This window comes from Suncus etruscus, chromosome 4 (genome assembly GCF_024139225.1).
Source record: "Suncus etruscus isolate mSunEtr1 chromosome 4, mSunEtr1.pri.cur, whole genome shotgun sequence".
Classification (NCBI taxonomy): Eukaryota; Metazoa; Chordata; class Mammalia; order Eulipotyphla; family Soricidae; genus Suncus; species Suncus etruscus.
Window position 1 is genome coordinate 162,778,819 of NC_064851.1, and position 16,821 is coordinate 162,795,639.

Genomic DNA, 16,821 nt, shown 5'->3' on the forward strand with positions numbered 1-16,821 from the left:
AGACTGCCAGGAATGATTGTGGAACAGAAATAACTCCTGAGTACTGCTAGGTGTGTCTCCAAAAAATTGACTCTTAGATGAAAGATGTAAACTACTACAAAGACAAAAACTATTACAAAGAAAATGTTTGTCTTCTTTGCCCATTTTATTTGTCTGTATTTCTGAGGTGCCATAGAAATACCAGGTTAAAAGTGGTCATAAATTGGAAAAAAGTCAAGAAACTGGTTCAAGTAAAATGTTTTCAAGAGAGAAAAATTGGAGAGACTGATGCCAGCCAGCCTCAGGGTGGCGCTGTGCTTTCTGGCCAAGTGAAAAAGTCCTAGAATTTATGTTGTTTAACTTTATCCTTCAAAAAACTTCACCTTTGCTAAGTGTGTAGCTTTCGTGTAGTCTCACTTGCCCCATCTGTGAGTCACATAAGGGGATTTCGCCATCCTCCACACAGGTACCTTAATTTTCAGGGAAAATAACATAGCTCTGTTTTATTTAACAAACAACATGTTTTGAGCTATAGAAAATCCTCCTGGAAATGCTGATCTTCATAAGATGCTTTCACTTAATCCCTCTTTCTTCATCTTCCTTCACTATGACACTCAGGCCTGTCTTGGGGCCATCACATCTGCCAGAGTGTCTTCTCCATAATGCTCATTTTAGGTTGCTCATGAATCATGGCAACCAAGGGACAGGTCACAGCAGCCAGTTCAAATGGCAACTTAATTCATCCACTTTTAGTATTTTCATGGACAACAATTAAGTCACATAAAAGAATACATGTCAACATACTTTGGATTTTTAAATCATAAAATCATTTAAACCACTACTTTAAGTCATAAAGCAATACTCTTAATGTTAAATTTGTTTAGATGTGACACTAATCAAATACGATAACAAAACCATTTCAGGCTTAATGTTTTCAGAAATGTTTCCCCTGGTAAATTTGTTTTATCATTTTGGTTCTACTAATACAAGACAGATTCATGTCTAGTGACTGGTTTTTATCCCTGCCTTATTGAATTATTTATCTTTATTTGAATTTATTTAACAAATATCAAGTATCCACTCAATGTATTAACTTTCATCAAGAGAATGAGATACACATGAGCATAAGAAAGATATGCCTAATATAGTTATAGCCCAAAGCATTTATTAAAAAATTTTGAAAAACTAGTACATCTGTGAATTAGATTTGCTTAAGTTAACCTCAATGCAATTCTACTTTAGACTTAGGTAGGAAATGTGACATGGAGCAAGAAAAGCCTCTTCCAAAGGGGTATTTGGAAAACAGGCCAACTACATGCAGAAAAGTGAAGTCAGATCTCTCCTCTATCTTCTTGCACAAAAGTCAAAACAAAATGGATTAAAGACCTTGATATCATACCTGAAACCATGATGTACATAGAAGAAATTGATAGGTAGAACTCTCCATAAAATTGAAGATAAAGGCATCTTCAAGGATGAAAAACTACTGGCCAAGGAAAGTGTAAACAAAGGTAAACAAATAGGACTATATTAAACTTAGAAGCTACTGCACCTCAAAGGAAATGGTTACTAGGATACAAAGACTAGCCATAGAGTAGAGAAACTATTTGCAAATAATTGCATGACTAATAGAAATTGCTACTTTACCTGGAATATTTGAACACATAACAGTAAAATAAAATGTTTAACAAGGAAATTTCCTGCAGAGGAGTGAATGGATAGCATCTCTTTGCTGATAACTCCCCTATACAATTAGGAATGATCCATTTGGGCAGCATTTCTCAACGAGGGGCATATGTCCTTCTATGGATGCCAGAATATGCCACGGACAAAAAGAAACAACACAAATAGGAGAGCCTTGCACAGGCTGTAGGATAGAGGCCATATAGGAAGGAGACGATGTCAAAAGGGGACCACAGTTGGAAAATGGTATTAGACAGCCACACAAGCTTAAAGTATTCACGTCTTTTTTCAAAGGTTTATTTCTCCCTCAAATAAAACTACATATAAAACTGAGATTCAAAAATCAGACAAGAGCTTTTTCCACCCTTTTCAGGGCATGTACAAACATATTGAATATAATGGCACATTGCACTTCATCCAGGCCTATAAAAAGAAAGCAGAAAATTACACTTATTTGACAATTACTTATATCTTTGTTGGTTCACAATTTACAACTTGGTTTCACCCAAACAAAGATCATTCTTAGTTCCTTTATATCACTTTACAACTTGGTTTCACCCAAAACAAAAATTATCATTGGTTTTTTTTGTATATTTGTTAACAACTTGTTTTCACCAAAAACAGATTATCCCTGGTTTGTTTGTATCTGTTTGCTTATTACTTGATCTCATCCAAAGCAGAGCTTTTTCTTTTTACCTTCTTGTTTTACAAATCTCAAATTTACATAGGCTGGACTGGCTCAGAATAGGCCTTTTGTCTTTACTCCCCTGCCTTAGGGGTGGTCTCTGTATTCAATAAAAACAGAAATTCTGGTAAACAGCTCACTCTTTCTTCCACCTAACCATGTCAAAAGCTACCCAAATAAACATGTTTCACCTTCTCAAGCTTGGCATGGTTTATTTCCTGTGGCAATCCCTGCTCCAGACTTACTTCCCTGGATTGGGATTATGGCATATAGTACCATTACATATCATGTAAATCCTAGAAAACAATGAGGCTGTAAGGGGAACCCAGATTGCTGGTGGCTGATCAAAGTATCATAGAGAGCCAGTCTAAATGCAAAAGAACTTGGTGTCAAATTCAGGGAAGTCTCCATATCTAATCAGAGTGACACTGATCACTGTACTTGGAAAACTTTTTACAAATAACTTCCATAAGATCTTCAGATGACAACATGAAAAAGCACAAATAGCGATGATGGCAGCACTAATTATCAGAAATTAATTTATGAAGCCAACATCACCTTGATATCAAAACCAGATAGAGATGCTGCCAAAAAAGAAAATTACAGACCAATATCCCTGATGAATGCAGATGCAAAGATCTTCAACAAAATCCTGGCAAATCAAGGAATCAATGCCTCATAAAGAAGATCATCTGCTACGATCAAGTAGGTTTCATCCCAGGAATGCAAGGATGGTTTAACATCCATAATCTATCAACATAATACACAACATCAACAACAAGAAAAATAGAAATCACATGATTATATCAATAGACACAGAGAAAGCATTTGATAAGGTTCAACATCCATTCTTGATCAAAACTCTCAGCAAGATGGGAATGGAAGGAACCTTTCTCAATATAGTTAAGTTTCACTCTCTCCCATAAGACTAGCTCCAGTAGAGAATGGCTTGTCTGAGGTGCTCTGTTTCTAGGGCCTCAAACAGTGTCTGGTACATGATAGACACTCAAATATTGGTTAAATATAAGCACAAATGAAGAGACTGGTGTTAGGAGTCTAAACTGTTATAGACTCTAAAAGAGCCAGTTTAGCAGTGTTAATGTTTAACAAACATGACTTCTTGACCCTGCAACACCAGAACTAGGAATTTACGCTATGGATGATACATTTGTGTGTGTGTGTGTGTGTGTGTGTGTGTGTGTGTGTGTGTGTGTGTGTGTGTGTGTGTGTGAAGCCTGGAGAGTGCACCAAATGTAGGGCCAGCTAAATATGTAAGGCTTTTGCTCTTGTTTTTTTCTCTTGTTTCTTTATTGACTTCTTTGTTTACTGGCTTGGAATTTTTCTTTGAGTTCTGTGTGATTCTCCACCTGTGTAATTCTGCTATTATGGCTTGCTAGCATGTTTTTTAGTTCTCTTCATTCCGTTTATATGGATTATCTCATATTCTGTAACAGTTATTCTTTGAGCTGATTTAATAGATTATTTATAGATTTCTTAATTTCACAGGCTAGTGATTCCTTGATTTCAATGACTAAGACATTAACTGCTGACTTTAGGTCCTCATCTATTGGGCTCATGGGTTTTGGTGGGCTTGAAAATTTGCTAGGATTTCTCTCCATATCCCCAGCTGCAGAAACCTAGAAAAAAATGGAAATGTGATAGTACTGGGAGATTTCAATGTGCCTTTATTGCCACTAGACAGATCCACTAATCAAAATACTAAGAAAGTCAAAGAAAGACATAAGAACTCTAAATGAGAAACTAGAAGAACTAAGACTAATGGACTTATACAAGGCCTTCTATCCTTAAAAAATCAAATAGACATTCTCAAGTGCACATAGAACCTTCTCTAGGATAGACTTCATTTTATGAAACAAGGCCAACTTATATATATTCACAAATATAAGGCACCAAATTATCAAACCACAATGCCAAAATTGATTGTAAAAAGAAGACTTGGTGAAAGTCTAACACCTAGAGACTAAACAACCTACTGCTCAACAACCTGGATTGAAGAGGAGATCAAATAATAACTAAAAAGATTCCTTGAAACAAATGGCAATGAAGAAACAAATTGCCAAAATCTACGGACACAGCAAAAGCTGTAATTAGCGAGAAACTCATAGCAATACAAGCCTACATTAGGAAAGAAGAAAATGACCAAATCAACAACTTAAAGAAATACCATAAATTTCTGGAAAATTAATAGCAGGGGAACCCTAACATAAGCAGAAGGAAAGAAATGATAAAAACCAGAGCAGAGGGGCAGGAGCAGTGGCACAAAGATAGGATGATTGCTTTGCACGTGGCTGACCTAGGACAGACTGCGGTTTGATCCCCTGGCATCTGGTATGATCCCCCAAGCCAGGAGCAATTTCTGTGTGCATAGTGAGGAGTAACCCCTGAGCATCATCAGTGTGGCCCAAAAAACAAACAAGAAATAAAAGAGCAGATAAACAACATAGAAACAAAGAAAACAATACAAAGAATTAATGAGACCAGGAGCTGGTTTTGTGAAAGAATAAAGATGATAGACGAACTGCTAATAAGACTCATAAAAAAGGGAGAATACTCAAATAAATAGAATCATAAATGAAAGAAGAAATTAAAAGAGAACGCCAAGAAATTCAAGACATCATGAGGTGTTTTCTTTTTTCTTTTGGCTTATTATGAACAACTGTGCTCAGTTAAACTAGAGAATCTAGTAGAAATGTACAGGCTTCTGGAAAAATATCTCCCATTACTTTAAGGAGGAAGTAAAAACAGGCCATTCACAATTAGAAAAATTAAAACAGTAATTAAGAAATTCCCCAAGAATAAAAGTTCAGGACCAGATGGATTTACAGTTTAATTCTATCAAACTTTCAGAGAAGAGTTACTACCATTGATCTTTAGACTCTTCCGAACTATTGAAATAATTGGAATCTTCCTTAATTCCTTTTATGATGCTAATATCATGCCCTTTCCGAAAACCAAAAAAAAAAATAGAGGCCCATTTTCATAATGAATATGAATAAAAAATTCTCAACAAAATTTTAGCAAACCGAATCCAACAACACATCAAAATGATTATTCACCATGATAAAGTGGGTCTTATCACAGGGATACAAAGATGGTTCAACATCTGCAAATCAATCAACATCATACACAACATCAACATAAAGAACATAAAGAAAGACAAAAACAAACAATCATATTAATCTTTGCAGAGTAAGCACTTGACAAATATCCAACAGCCATTCAAGATAAAACACTCAGCAGGGGCTGGAGCAATGGTACAGGCAGTAGGGCTTTTGCCTTGCAGCTGCTAACCTAGGATAGACTGCAGTTTGATCCCCCAGTGTCCCATATGGTACCAAGCCAGGGACGATTTCTGAGCTCCTAGCCATGAGTAACCCCTGAGCATCACTGGGTTTGGACCAAAAACAAAAAAAGAAAAAAGAAAGAAAAGAAAAGAAAACATTCAGCAAAATAGGGCTGAAATGAGGGTGTAAGGAATCTTCCTCAAGATAGTAACAGCCAGACTCTGCTGGACCTCTTAAGCACAGCATACATTTTTTTTTTAATTTTTATTTTGATCATAATGGCTTACATATATTTCACAGTAGTATTTTAGGTACATATCAACATATAATCAGGGGAATACCCATCACCAAATTTGTCCTCCTCCCATCCCAAAAGAAAAGAGAAAGAGAAAGTAAAATAAAATAAAATAATAATGGAGACATCAACTTCAATCTTTACACTAATATAAAGACGTCAAAAAATAAATCAATCGGTAAATAAATATGTGGAAAAATGATTGTTTTGTGCTTTTTTTTCTCTCCACCCTCCTATAGGCACAGTAAGATAAAAATCAGATAAAAATCAGAAAACTCCAAACTAAAATACCCAGGTCAAATAACAGGTTTGAAAAACTCAGTAGATGAATTGAAAGCTCTCTAAAAGGTTAATAGCAGCTGAGGATAGAATTAATGAGCCTGGGCCGGGCGGTGGCGCTGGAGGTAAGGTGCCTGCCTTGCCTGCGCTAGCCTAGGACGGACCGCGGTTCGATCCCCCGGTGTCCCATATGGTCCCCCAAGAAGCCAGGAGCAACTTCTGAGCGCATAGCCAGGAGTAACCCCTGAGCGTCACAGGGTGTGGCCCAAAAACCAAAAAAAAAAAAAAAAAGAATTAATGAGCTGGAAGATGAGATGTATAACAATTCCTTACAAAAGAAGATATTGAAAAAAACCTTAAAGCAAGTGATCAGACAATGGAAAAATTACTCAAAGAATATTAACAGATGAAAATAAAAATCTTTGATAAGCTCAACAAAAACAACTTAAGAATCAGAGCAGTCACAGAGATTCAGGAAGAAAATCTCCAGGAAGAATCAACAATCAATAACATCATCATTGAGAAACTACCAGAGCTAAAGTTTACATGTGATTAAATCCTGCATGCCTGAACAGTCCGAGCTAAAAGAGACCCCAGGAAAAAATATCCCAAGACACATCGTAGTCACAATGATGAATTCCACAGGTAGAGACAGAATACTGAAAGCAGCAAGATCGAAAAGGAAAATTACATTCAAGGGATCATCCTTGAAATTTACAGCAGAACTGTCACAAGAAACACTCAAGGACAGAAGGCAGTGGTATGTTATAGCGACAAAACTCAAAGAAATAAATGTTTAGCCAAGAGCACTGCACCCAGAAAAACTCACTTTCAGGTTTGAAGGAAGTATACATAGATTTACAGATACACAACAGCTAAGAAACTTTACAGACAGAAAAAATGGCCTTTAAAGAAAAACTGAAAGGTCTAATTTAAGACAAGACTGATCAATAAACACATGAAAATTCTACACAAAGAAGGCACTGAATACTATGACAATTATCTCTCTCAATGTCAATGGACTAAAAGCACCTGTTAAGAGACACAGAGTGGCATAATGCATCTAAAAACTGAATCCAACCTTCTGCTGCCTACAAGAAACACACTTGAATAGTCAGAAAAAAACATAGACTCAAAATAAAATCATCCAAGCTAACAACACCCTTAAAAAAGCTGAAGTGGACATAGTAATATCAGATAACACAGATAATTTATACTCAGAAAAGTTGTAAGGGACAAAGATGAAAATTTTTACCAATTAAGGAATATATAGAGCAGGAAAAAATTGCTCTCCTAAACACATATGCACACAATTAGAAACCAGCAAAATATTTAATATAAATGTTGACAAATTTGAAAAAGGATACCAATAATAACACAATAATTATGGGAGTCCTCAACATGGCTTTGTCAACAATTGAGAGGTCAATCAGATTGAAACACAAAAAAAGTATACTAGACCTAAAAAGAGAAATGGAAGAAAGAGGCCTAGTAGATATATATAGGACACTCCATCCTCAGAAACCTGCATACACATTCTTTTTCAATGTACATGGGTCATTCTACAGGACAGACTACATGTTGGCACATAAAACATACCTCTATAAAATCAAGAGGATAGAAATTTTTAGGCTATATTTGCTGACCACAAGGCTCTGAAATTAGATGTGAAATACAAAGGGTCACACAAGAAAAATTTTAACACCTGGAAGTTAAACAGCCTACTACTGAACAATCAGTGAGTCCGAGATGAAATCAAAGAGGAAATAAAAACTTTCCTGGAAACAAATGACAATGAAGACACAAACTATCAGAGACTAATCAAAAGAAAAAAATATAGCTTTGCAAGCACACACATCAGGAAGGAAGAAGGAGCATACCTGAATAGCTTAATGACGCACCTCATAGAATTAGAAAGTGCTCAACAAAAGGAACCAAAAAATAGGGAGACAGAAGGAAATAACAAAGCTAAGAGCAGAAATCAATGAAGTGGGAACCAAAAAACAAACCGAAAGATGAATAAAAGCAGAAGTTGGTTCTTTAAAAAAATAAACAAGATAGATAAACTATTGAAAAAAAACTCACAAAGAAAGAGACAGAGAAACTTGATAACCTGTATATTAAAATTGAAAAGGGGGAGATCAGTACAGATACTGCAAAGATTCAAAGGGTATTCAGAAACTATTTTGAGAAACTCTATGCCACTAAATATGAGAAGCTGGAAGAAATGAATAAATTATTGAACTCTTATAAACTTCCACGGTTGAATAAAGAGGATGTAGCATATCTAAAGACCCCCATCACTATTGAGGAAATTAAAACCATAGTTAAAAGTTTGCCCAAAAAAAAAAAGCCCATGCCCAAATGGATTCATGAATAAATTCTTTCAAACCTTTCAAGGGGAAACTACTACCAATCCTGGCCAGGCTCTTTTATGAAATTGAAAAATCAGGAACACTTCCAACTAGATTTTATGGAGACAACATCACCTTGATACCTAAACCAGATAGAGATGCCTCCAAAAAAGAAAATTACAGACCAATATCCCTGATGAACACAGATGCAAAGATCTTCAACAAAATCCTGGCAAATAGGATCCAATGCCTCTTCAAGATCATTCACTCTGATAAAGTAGGTTTCTTCCCAGGAATGCAAGGATGGTTTAATATTCTTAAATATATCAACATAATATACAACATCAACAACAAATAAATGAAAATTAGATGATCATATCAATAGACACAGAGAAAGCATTTAATAAGGTTCAACACCCATTCTTGATCAAAACTCTCACCAAGATGGGAATGAAAGGAACCTTTCTCAATATAGTTAAGGCCATCTGCCAAAAGCCAGTGGCAAATATTATCCACAATGGAGAAAAACTAAAAGCCTTTCCTCTAAATTCTGTTAAAAGCAAGGCTGTGCTCTCTCACCACTCCTATTCAACACAGTACTGGAAGTACTTGCTATAGTGATTAGGCAAGAAAAAGATATCAAGGGAATCCAGATACGAAAGGAAGAAGCCAAGCTCTCACTGTTAGCAGATGACATGATACTCTACTTAGAAAACCCTAAAGACTCTACAAAAATCTTCTAGAAACAATAGATTCATATAGCAAGTTGGCAGGCTACAAAATTAACACATAAATCAATGGCCTTTCTAAACACCAATAGTACTAAGGAAGAAATGGACATTAAGAAAACAACCCCATTCACATTAGTGCCACACAAACTCAAATATCTTGGAGTCAACCTGTGAAAGACCTATACAAAGAAAACTATAAAACACTGCTCCAAGAAATAAGAGAGGACATTCAGAAATGGAAATACATATCCTGCTCATAGATTGTCAGGACCAAAATCATTAAAATAGTAATACTCCCAAAAGCATTGCACAGATTTAACACGATTCCTCTAAAGATACCCATAACATTTCAAAGATGTGGATCAAACACGTCTGAAATTCACTTGGAACAATAAACACCCTCGAATAGCTAAAGCACTCCTTGGAAAAGGGAATAAGGAAGGCATTACTTTTCCCAATTTTAAGCTGTATTACCAAAGTAATAGTTATCAAAACTGCATGTTATTAGAATAAAGACAGACTCTCAGATCAGTGGAATAAGCTTGAGTACTCAGAGAGTGTTTCTCAGACATACAACCACCTAGTTTTTGATAAAGGAGCAAGAAGTCCTAAATGGGGCAGGGAAAGTGGTGTTAGAACAACTGGTTGGCTTCTTGCAAAAAAGCGAACTCAGACCCTCAACTAACACCATGTACAAAGGTAAAATCCAAATGGATTAAAGATCTTGATATCAGATTTGAATCTATAAGGCATATAGAACAACATGTAGGTAAAACACTCCATGACATTGAGACTAAAGGCATCTTCAAAGAGGAAACAGCACTCTCCAAACAAGTGGAAGCAGAGATAAACAGATAACACTATATTAATCTGAAAAGCTTCTACACTCTTATTCAACATAGTACTAGAATTCCTAGCAAAGCAATCAGACAAAAGAAGAAAATCAAAGGAATTCAAACAGGAAAAGATGAGATCAAACTATAATTATCTGCAGATGATATGATTATATACATCAAAAACCCTAGTCTAAAAAAAAAACCCTAGTCTACAGAAAAGCTCCTAGAAACAATAAACCAATACATCAAAGTGTTAGGCTAAATATCAATACACAAAAGACTGTGTATTCCTTTATATTAATAACAAGTCAGAGGAGAAAGTGATCAAAGAGTCTATCCCATTTAAAATACTGTCCAAACTATCAAGTACATAGAAATTCTATCAAACTTTAATCAAACCTATGAAATCAAACTTCTATCAAACCTAACAAGAGAAGTAGAAGAACCATACTATGAAAACGTCAAAACACTCCTGGAAGAGATTAAGGAGGACCTATGAAAATGAAAAAACATTTCATGCTCCTAAATTGGAAGAATCAATATCCTCAAATGATCATCTTACCTAAAATACGATATATATTTAATGTAATCTCCCTTCAAATTCAAACATTATTTTTAAGGACTTAAAGAATCAATTATAAATTGTATGTAAAATCGTAAAAGATCTAGGGTAGTAAATATATTTTTTTAAAAAAGAAACTGAGAGATTTTTCTTCACCTAACTTGAATCTCTACTATAAAACCATAGTGATCTAAACAGCATGATATTGGAAAAAGACAGAAATTCAGACCAATTGTTCAGAATAGAATATCCACAGGGGTTCTTAAAGATATAGGTTGGTCTCTTGAGTTTTGCATTTTAGTGATTTATCATATTAGACTCCAATAAGTCCTCAATATTGTAATGCCTTGATAAAATACTCTAATTTATTCATCTTTCATTTGATTATGCCCTCTATTATGATCTAATGCTTATAGTCCCAAAGACCATTGAACCAGGCAATTGCACATGATTTTGTTACAAGCCCTATTCTTGACTATATTACATTTTTTAAACCAGGCTAGTTTACTATTAGATAATGATTACATTGTCAATTTTCTTCTAGGTAAGGAATCTGGATGTTTGAGACATGGTCAATAATCCGCATGAGATAGACTCCTCTTACAGAGTTCACTATCATATTGCTTTGTACCCTTGACTTAAAAATTATGGTTGTTCTAAGAATGTTCCATGCACAATCTAACCTAGGAAGCTTTTATTTAGCAAAGTTTATCCCCACAATTGATAAATTGCCTAGAAACTGGAAAACATCCTCACACACATATGCCAGCCTCATTTTCCTTTTTTCTTTTCAACATTCTATCTGATAGTTTGTGGAGTTATTTTGGGGCTATCTTGTTAGTTTCCCAGGGGCTGCTGCCTGCTGCTACATTTGGCAGTATCCACCATGTTTTTGTTCATGCTAACCATGGAAACCAGATGGATTCACAGAAGAAATTGCATTTAGGCCAAGGGGTATTGAGCAGATTCTTGAATCTTACTGAGTCAGCTAAAACTACATTCTGCTGCTTTCCCTGCCACTTGTATTAGAGTTTAATATAAGTTACCTGAAGATCAGTGTTGACATAATTTCAGATACTTTTGCTAATTAATTCAAAAAAAGTAAAAGGAAAGAATAAAAAGAAAATTTTCAGGAGTATTATAATCGCTAAACAATTAACTTTTTGAGATTTCATAGAGGAGCCCATCCTGCAACCCATTAGAACTATGTATAATTAGCACTTTGAATACACTAGGAAGAATCGAATTACATGGAAGACTACATCCAGCAGCATTCAAACATGCCACTTGTAAGTGGTCATCCGTGGATTCTCAAAGTTATCTGTGGTAGCCTCCAGTTCAGCACATATCTCAACAATATACACACCTATACACTGGATGACTATTACATTATCACATTAATTACAGAGAAAAAGATCTAGGCAGACAGCTAAAACATATTATCCAGGTGCCAACATAATTGTTTGGACAAGGAAACATTATAAACATGAGATCTCATTCCTTATTTAGAAAAGTAAAGAGAGGTTATAAGAGGCATTTGACAGGATCCACGGGTACCCAGTTTAAGGAGCTCTGTACCAGAGGAAGAATGGATAGATTTCTTCTTAACATAAAAATTGGAGCTAGTGACTACTCATATTTGAACAAAAACATAAAACTATAAAAATTCAAAAACAAGTCGGAAACCAATCTTGCCCTGGAAGGCAGGGAGGAAGCACATGGGAGACACCATCTCGGTGCCTCAGTCCCTCAGTTCTGCGGAGAGGGTGAGTGTGGAAGGAGGGGACAGATGGGATCCAAACTTGCCCAGGAAGGCAGCGAGGAAGCACGAGGGAGACATCATCTTGGTGCCTCGGTCCCAGCAGCTCTAGGAATACAGTGAGTGTGGGAACCAGGGGGACAGACAGAAAAAATCCAACCTAGCTAGGACAGGCACAAGAAGGAACACTCAGACAATGCCAACACTGTGCTTCTGCCAACACTGGGCTGTACATACACACCCTGGTCATAACATGTATGCCCTACATACACTACTGACACTTAAGACTACACAAGACAATTCTAGGCAGAGCAGGCCCAACTCTTTTCTCCCTTTGAAAATATATACCCTTGGGCCCAGAGAGATAGAACAGCGGCGTTTGCCTCGCAAGCAGCCGATCCAGGACCAAAGGTGGTTGGTTCAAATCCCGGTGTCCCATATGGTCCCCCGTGCCTGCCAGGAGCTATTTCTGAGCAGACAGCCAGGAGTAACCCCTGAGCACCGCCGGGTGTGGCCCAAAAACAAAAACAAAAACAAAAAAAAAAGAAAATATATACCCCCAAACTTAACTAACTAGACACTAACACCTCTACCATACTTGGGTGAACACGTATGTCCTGAGAAAATAAACACTAAAATAGACCTATCTCCAACCACTTTCTACACAACCCAAATGGACCATATTAAAAAAAAAAAAAAAAAAAACAGCCTAAAACCCAGTATCCTAGCCCACACTATGAAGAGAACAATGGGTAAACTAAGAAAGACACCAGCATCCGGGGATATAGAGAGAAATTCTAAGATTGCCAAGTCCTCCAAAATATACGAACATTATAGATGAGGATATAAAATCAGCATGTAATGTCCTAGCAATGGAATTCAAACAATCACTAACTAAAGAAATTAATAAATACAGATAAATAAGCAGTTCATCCAAATCAAAGATTAATTTTTATCAGAAAATGAGTCTATACAAACAGAACTATGAAAATTAAAAATCATGCTGGCAAGCCACAATAGCAGAATTCCACACATAGAGAATCGTATGGACAAACTTGAGGACAGAATACAAGGCAGCAGCAACAAAGAAGTTAACAAAGAAATGAGAGACTAAACATTGAAAGAAAAATGATCTACTTAATAAAAATAAGACAAAAGAAATAACAAGAATTGTAGGAATATCATAACGGGAGAATAAAGGAATAGGGAAAGAACAAGTTGTGAGAAAAATAATAACAGAAAATTTTCCTACCCTCTGGCAAAAGATACCTGTAGAAATCAAGAAGGTGAAAAGAGTTCCCAATAAAATAAACCATAATATACCAACACCAAGACATATAGTAATCCAAATGGCTAAAAACAAAGAGAAAGATGAATCATTAAAGCAATAAGAAAGAAAAAAGACCTCAAGTACAAAGGAAGGAACTTAAGAATCAAACCAGATCTCCCATTTGAAACTATGCAAGAAAGAAGACAGTGGAATGACATATTTAAACTACTACATAAACTACTGAATGAATGAAACTTCCAACCTAGAGTTCACTAACCAGCAAAACTCTCATTTATATGGGAGGGAAGACTAAAAATATTCTCAGATAAAAAAGAACTCACACTATTTGCGCTAACTAAATCGTCTCTAAATAAATTACTCAGTGATGAATCCAAACACCCAATTGTAATGAAACAACCCTACTCTATACAATTACACAACAACCCTCTCTGTCAATAATCTCCTTAAATGTCAATGGACTAAGTCCCCCAATAAAAGACACATAGTAGAGAGTTGAATTAGAAAATCGAAAGCAGATTTTTGCTGCCTGCAAGAAACACACCTAAAAGTACAAGATAGACACAGACTTAGAATAAAAGGATGAAAATTAATTATTTAACCAGGGGTCCTCAAACTTTTTAAACAGGGGGCCAGTTCACTGTCCCTCAGACCATTGGAGGGTCTGACTATAGTAAAAACAGAACTTAGGAATGAATTCTTATGCACACTGCATATATCTTATTTTGCAATGAAGAAACAAAACAGATACAAATACAATATGTGGCCCGCGGGCCATAGTTTGAGGACTACTGATTTAAGCCAATAAAAAATAAACAAAGCAGGGACAGCCATTCTTATATCAGACCAAATTGCATTCAATCTCACAAAACTGATCAGAGACTGAGGGTCACTATTTACTGATCAGGGAAATAATAGATCAAGAAGTACCAACTCTAATTCACATTTGGGCATCAAAAGCAGAGCCAGCAAAATATGTAAGGTACTTGCTCACAAGCCTGGAGAAACATATGGAAGGAAATGTGATAGTAGTAGTAAATTTCAACACACTGTTATCACCACTAGACAGACTCACTAGGCAGGAAACTAGCAAAGACATAAAAGCCCTGAATGAGAACCTAGAAAAGGTAGGACTAAAGGATTTATATAGGCCCTCCACCCTCAGAAAGCAGAATACACATTCTTCTCAAGTGCACATGAAACTTTTTCTAGAATAGGCCATGCCTTAGGATATAAATCTAACTTGCTCAAAAAAAAAATATAAGGATTATTAGAAGCACCCTATAAGATCACTATGCAACAGAGATAAAGATTGACTGTAAAAAGAAGCTGTGGAGCAAATCCAACACCTGGATATTAAACAATATGTTGCTCAACAACAGCTGGATCAAAGAGGAAATCAAAGCAGAAATAAAAAGATTCCTTGAGTGAAATTATAATGAGACAAACTGTCAAAATCTGCTAAAGCAGTAATGAGGGAAAACCTCATAGCAATACAGGGGAAAAAAGGAAAGAGGAAAATAACAAAATCAATAGTTTAAAGGGACATCTTAAGGATATGGAACAACAGCAGCAAATAAACCCAAACACAACCAGAAGACAAGAAATAATAAAAACTAAAGCAGAAATAAACAACATAAAAACTAAGAAAATAATATAAAAAATCAATGAGACCAGGAGTTGTTTTTTCAAAACAATAAAAAAGATAGACAAACTGCTAGCAAGACTCACCAAAATAAAAAAAGAAAAACACTCAAATAAATCGGATCATAAATGAAAGGGGAGCTATTACAACAGAACCCCAAGAAATTCAAGACAACATGAGGACTTATTATGAACTCAGTTAGGTTAGAGACCACAGAAATAAACAACAGATTTCTGGAAAAATATCTTCCAAGACTCGATAAGGAGGACATAGAAAGCCTAAATATGCCAATCACGTCTAAAAATATTGAAACAGTAACAGAAACACCCGAGAACAAAAGTCCAGGTCTAGATGGTTTTGCAGGTGAATTCTATCAAACATTTCGATAAGAATTATTACCATTGATCATCAGTCTCTCACAAAATATAGAAAAGACAGGAATCTTTTCTAACTCTTTCTATGAGGTAAATATCACACTCATTCCCAAAGATGGCAAAGACACTGCCAAGAAATAAAACTACAGACCAATCTCACTAATGAACATTGATGCAAAAATCCTCAACAAAATCTTAGCAAACTGAATCTGACAATACATCAAAAAGCTTATACACTATGACCAAGTGAGTTTTATCCTAGGGATTGCAAGGATGGTTCAACATATGAAAATCAGTGAACATCATACACAGCATCAACAACAAAAAAACAAAAATCATATTTTTATATCAATCAATGCAGAGAAGCCATTTGACAAAATCCAACACCAATTCATAATGAAAACACTTGGCAAAATAAAGCTGGAAGTAACCTTCCTCATGATAGTTACAGCTATCTATTAAAATTCCACAGCCAATATTATCCTTAATGGCAAAAAAGCTGAAAGCATTTCCACTAAATTCAGAAACTAGACAAGGCTGTCTACTGTCTCCACTCTTATTCAACAGAGATTTAGAAGTCCTAGCAATAGCAATCAGACAAAAGAAGCGAATCAAAAGAATTTAAATATGGAAAGAGGAAGTCAACTATTTCTTTTTGCAGATGATATGATGACATTATGATGGTATGCATAGAAAATCCTAAAGAGTCCACAGTAAAACTGTTAGAAACAATTAACCAATACAGAACAGTGGGCAGCTACAAAGTCAATACACAAAAGACAGTAGTGTTCCTCTATAAAAATAACAAAGTAGAAGAGAAAGAATTTAAGGAGACAATCCCATTTAAAATAGTGTCCAAAAATATCAAGTGCATAGGAATCAACCTTACAAGAGAAATGAAGGACTGATACCATGAAAACTTCAAAACACTTCAGAAAGAAATTGAAGAGGACCCAAGAAAATGGAAGACATTCCATGCTCCTGGTTAGGTAGAATCAACATTGTCAAAATGGCTATTTTACCTAAACTTCTATATAAATTCAGTG